Source organism: Arachis hypogaea, chromosome 10 (assembly GCF_003086295.3).
Source record: "Arachis hypogaea cultivar Tifrunner chromosome 10, arahy.Tifrunner.gnm2.J5K5, whole genome shotgun sequence".
Taxonomy (NCBI): domain Eukaryota; kingdom Viridiplantae; phylum Streptophyta; class Magnoliopsida; order Fabales; family Fabaceae; genus Arachis; species Arachis hypogaea.
The window spans coordinates 82919876-82925463 of NC_092045.1; the positions used below are offsets into that span (position 1 = coordinate 82919876).

General features: G+C 40.0%; 1 non-coding gene across 1 annotated transcript; it reads right to left on the reverse strand.

The window, feature by feature from the left end:
• Positions 1–665: 665 nt before the first annotated feature.
• On the reverse strand, positions 666–769 carry LOC112718472 (small nucleolar RNA R71). Its single transcript, XR_003160811.1, has one exon. It is a non-coding gene; the product is annotated as a small nucleolar RNA R71 (small nucleolar RNA).
• Between the last annotated feature and the right edge of the window lie 4819 nt (positions 770–5588).

Sequence of the window (5588 nt, forward strand, 5' to 3'; positions counted from 1 at the left end):
TTAATTCCTCAACTGCTCTAACCATACTCTTCTATTAACCAAGAGTATTTCACTTGTTTGTTGCCTGTGCTGTGTTCTTGTATGACAGGTAGGAGAGGACAGGCATCAACTCCTCCATATACCGAACCAGAGAGGATCCTTCATAAACTTAGAAGGGAAGCAAGAAAGAAGAGAGTACTGGGAGAAGAAGAATCTGAAGGAGAATCTGAGGACAATTTTGAGGAAGCTCTAGATCTCAACATGGATAGAGAAGTTCACAAGCATGAGAGAGCTGATGGAAACAATGCCATTCCCGAGAGGAGGGTTCTTGGTTCATACATAAACCCAACCTCTGGGAATTGTGGTAGCAGCATTCAGAAACCACCCATTCAGGCCAACAATTTTGAACTCAAACCACAGCTAATATCACTGGTGGAGGATCATTGTTCATTTGGTGGGAGTGCTAATGAAGATCCAAACCAACATCTCACAAAATTCCTAAGAATTTGCGACACTGTGAAGTCCAATGGAGTCCAGGAAGATGCCTATAAACTGCTCTTGTTCCCATTTTCACTTAGGGACAAGGCAGCTAAGTGGCTGGAATCATTCCCAAGGGGGAGCCTAACAACCTGGGATGAGGTGGAAAGCAAGTTTCTGGCACGTTTCTACCCCCACAAAAGGTCAATAGGCTTCGATCTGAGGTTCAGACTTTTAGACAACAAGATGGTAAAACTCTCTACGAGGCATGGGAGAGGTTCAAGGATTTGACAAGGAAATGCCCACCAGACATGTTCCATGACTGGGTGCAATTGCATATTTTCTATGATGGACTTTCTTATGAATCAAGGAAGGCTGTAGACCATTTATCAGGAGGTTCATTGAACAGGAAAAAGACTGTGGAAGAAGCCATTGAAGTGATTGAGACAGTGGCTGAGAATGAGTACTACTATGCTTCAAAGAGACACAACACTAAGGGGGTCATGGAGCTGAACCATGTTGATACAATTCTAGCCCAAAACAAGGTGTTTGCCAAGCAACTAGCAGAGCTCACCAGGAAATTAGAAACAAATCAAGTGGCTGCAATACACACACAAGATCAAGAGGAAGTAAGCACTGAAGGAGGTGAGTGGGAAGAGGCCAACTATGTGGGAAATCAACAAAGGCAATCATATGATCCACATTCCAACACTTACAACCCAGGCTGGAAAAACCACCCAAACTTTGGGTGGGGAAACCAGCAAACCCAATCACAAAACCATAAACCTTACAACCCCAACCAACATAACAATTCCACATACCAAAACTCCAACCAAAGATCATACCAAGCCACACAAAACACTTACTCCCAACCACCATATCATGGCCAAAATAATCAACCTAATCCGAACCAACAATTTCAAGATCAATTAAACAGGATAGAAGGAATGCTTGCAACCATGGGTCAGGACATAAGTGAGTTGAAAAGCTTTAGGGATGATGTGAGATCTACCTTAAGGAACCATGGTGAAAAACTCAAGAGGATGGAGTCTCGAGTAGGAGAGCTATCTCAACAGGCCCCCAAGTCAACTGCAGTATTCCCTAGTGACACAGAAAAGAATCCTAAAGGGGAACAAAAGGGAGTGAGATGGGAAGAATGCAAGGCCATCACCATATTGAAGGAAGTCTCAGAAGAAGAAGGAATCAGACCCTCAGAACAGGAGCCAGAAATCTTGAAGGAAGGTGTGGAAGAAGCTAAGCAGGAAAGTGAAACTGAGCAAGCCAAGGAACTGCAAAATAAAGGCATGCTGGAAACATACCAACCAAAAGCACCATTTCCTCAGAGGTTAGGAGGAGGTGAAAAAGGGAAAACATATTCAAGGTTCTTAGAGACATTTAAGTCTCTCCATATCAATATTCCCTTTCTTGAGATTCTCCAGCAAATGCCTACACATATCAAGTATTTGAAGGAATTACTGAGCAAGAAAAGAGTTTTGAAGGGAGGACAAACTGTAATAATGAACAAAGAATGCAGTGCCCTCATCAAGAAGGACATAGTCTCTAAGAAAACAGACCCAGGAAGTTTTCATATCCCCTGCATCATAGGGGAAACAAAAATTGATAGAGGATTCTGTGATCTAGGAGCTAGCATAAATGTGATGCCTCTGACTCTTATGAAGAGGCTACAACTGAATGAGGTGAGATCCACTGATGTAATCATACAACTGGCTGACAAAACTCAGAAGCAAGCTGAAGGGGTAGTTGAGAATATGCTGGTGAAAGTGGGAAATTATTTTTTCCCCCACAGACTTTGTCATTTTGGACATGGAGGAAAGCTACCTACACCCTATCATTCTGGGAAGGCCATTTCTAGCCACTGCTAGAGCGCTCATAGATATAGAACAAGGAGAGCTAATCTTGAGAGTACATGATGAACAGCTCATTTTCCATGTTTTCAAACCTGCATCTGAGCCTGAACCAGAACTTGAAAAGCCTAAGGATGATAGCAGCCATCTGTGTTTGGAGGAAAGCAATCCAGCAGCTGAAACTCTGAAACAGTCCTTGGAAGGCAAACAAGAATTGCAAGAGTTAAAGCCACAAGAATCAATAGAAACAGATCAGAAGGATCCTCCTGGCATAAGGGTCAATGAAGAAATCCTCAAGAGAGAGGGAAGAATTGTAAAGAAATTGCCAAGAGGGTGGAGAAACAAGAAAATTCCCACTGAAGGTTTCTCTCCGGGAGATAAAGTGATATCAAGTCATTATCTGCCAATCCCACCTGGCCTCAAAACCATTCCTTCCCAGCTCCCTCAAGTGTTCACAATCAGGAAAGTTCTTTCTATGGAACATTTGGAAATCATGAAGGAATCAAATGGGGACGTCTTCATAGTGAGAGGAGAGGACATCAAGCACTACAATCCACCCTAACAAGGGACAACCGTCAAGCTAATGACGTTAAAGAAGCGCTTGTTGGGAGGCAACCCAACCTGAGGTAATACTCCTTTGCTGTTTCTTTTATTTGTTTCAATAAAAAGGTGAAGTAGTTTCTGTGCATTGCAAAGAATTAAGTTTGGTGTTTCACACCAAACAATGAATTCGTGGATTAATAATTCAAAGGGGAATGTGTGACTCTAAGTTTGGTGTTCCACCATACAGATCAACTGAACACAACAACCTTTGAATTATATGAAAGGAACAACCATTCTAAGCAATCACAGAAATGCTTAAAATCCTTAGCATCAACTTCATTCCAAGGAGAATTCAAGGATTCAAAGAGCAGAGGAGTAAGTAGGAGACTGAGTTTGGTGTTCACACACCAACTTAAGACTCAGACACTTGCCCATACATAGTTGAGCTAACCATTCAAGTGCTTGAGAAGCAAGCAACTTCATCACTCTTTGCAGGAAAGGAAACAAGGATCTTAGAAAGAACATGAAGCAACAACTAGGAGAAGAAGGAGAAATCAAATTGTTTCCTGGCAACAAAGAGAAAACAAGAAATTTCACAAGGTGGTGTTGTTCCTTGACCATTCTTTAAAAGGCAAACAAAAGCATGCTTTTTCTGGTTTAAACTGTAATTGTTGAATCTTTCTGGAATGTGAAGTTTTTAGTATGAGTGTTGGTTTACTGCTTTGAATAAAGTGAATGCCTAGATATTTGGATATAACTTCACCTTCTTAAACAAATGCTTGCCATGCTTGTAGAATTAAGTGGTGGTATGCATGCTTGATTGTTTAGTCAGATCACTGGAAATTGAGTGTAGAATTATCATTTTTGTGTAGAAGTTTGAATACTGTCTATGGATCTTGATGAATAAATGTCTTTGGCCATGAAAAAGAAAGAAAAAGAAGAAGAAAAAGCCACTGAAAAAGGGCAACCAAAAAGCAAAAAAAAAATTTGAGAAAATAAGCTAGGCACCAATGGTTTGAACTTCTGAGACAAATGCCTGTGGTGTTTATGTATTAAGGATATGCTTGGATGAATAGGTTCTGAGGAGTGTTTCAACACTTGGTAACTTGGGTTAACTAACCCGGGATTATCAACCAAAAGTCCATTATCAAGAGCAACCTAAATACAAAACATTTAGTCACACAAAGAGGTGTTGGGCACCAATGTCTCAATAAGAAATGTGAACTAAAATGCCTGTAGTGGATATGTGTAGTGCACTGATAAGAAAAAGAAAATGCCAAAGGCTTGTGCAACACATGACACTGAGCAAACAAGGAGCAAAGGAGCTCTAAGAAAAAGAAAAACAAAGAAGGGAAAAGTGCCAAGGACATAAGAATAACAAGAGGCCATAGCAGTGTTTGATGGATGCAATGAAAAAGTGATAATCTTACCTAATAAGAATGAAAAAGTGATGCTGCAACTTTCTGCATAAAACCCTTCTGATGAACTTCAAATGCTTGCTAATATAGCCAATGTAATTGCTTTCTGTTTCATACTTTCTTCTCAAATAACTCAGGACTTGCTTAGGGACAAGCAAGTATTAAGTTTGGTGTTGTGATGCCAAGACATCTTAGGCTAGTTTCACTAGCATTTTTCTATTAGTTTTAATTGTTTTATGCATTTTCTTGAGCTTAAAGTAACCAAGAATGGTTAAATGAACAACAAAGCAATGAACCATCCAAACAGTATGATTTTGATGCAAATTCCATGAGTTTTTAGTTATATTACTTGAATGCTATGAATGGAAGATTTCTCATGAAATTTTGCAAGACTTTGATATAGTTGTTTGGATGATTTCAGGGAAGAAGAGGCTAGGCAAGGAAGCAACAAAATCAATAAAGGAAGCTTGAATATCACATGTGGAGTTTAAGTTCCAGTTTAAGCTTAAACTGGAACTTAAACTGCCAAGCCATATAATGCTGGGAAGTGGCGTTTAAGCTCCAGTTTAAGCTTAAACTGGAGCTTAAACGCCAAAACCATGAAAGCTGAGAAAAGCTGAAACTGGCGTTTAACCTCCAGTTTAACCTTAAACTGGAAGTTAAACGCCAGAAATGAGAAATGCACCAGGGAGCATTCCCACGTTTAAGCTCCAGTTTAACCTTAAACTGGAGCTTAAACGTGTTCGACCAAAATTTTCCTCCAGGGTTGCTTTCTTCATTTCCACGTTTAAGCTTCAGTTTAACCTTAAACTGAAGCTTAAACGTGTTCGACCAAATTCACACTCCAGGGTTGCTTTCTTCATTTCCACGTTTAAGCTCCAGTTTAAGCTTAAACTGGAGCTTAAACGTGTTCGACCATTCCACACTCCGGGGTTGCCTTCTTCCATTTCCACGTTTAAGCTTCAGTTTAACCTTAAACTGAAGCTTAAACGTGTTCGACTATTTTACCCTCCAGGGTTGCCTTCTTCCATTTCCAAGTTTAAGCTTCAGTTTAACCTTAAACTGAAGCTTAAACTGCAACTTAAACGCCACTATTTGAAAAGGTTCCTGGGCCAAAGATATTGCAGTTTAAGTTAGCATTTGAGCACAAACATTAACTTAAACGTACTCTGGTATGAAACCCAATTGAATATCATGGTTTATGGGATTGGGCCTGAAGAATTGATGAGTCTGAAATTTCAATTTGTTGAGTCATGTGTCATTACTTGATTATCACTAAGTTGGCTCAATGAATGTTACAGAATTG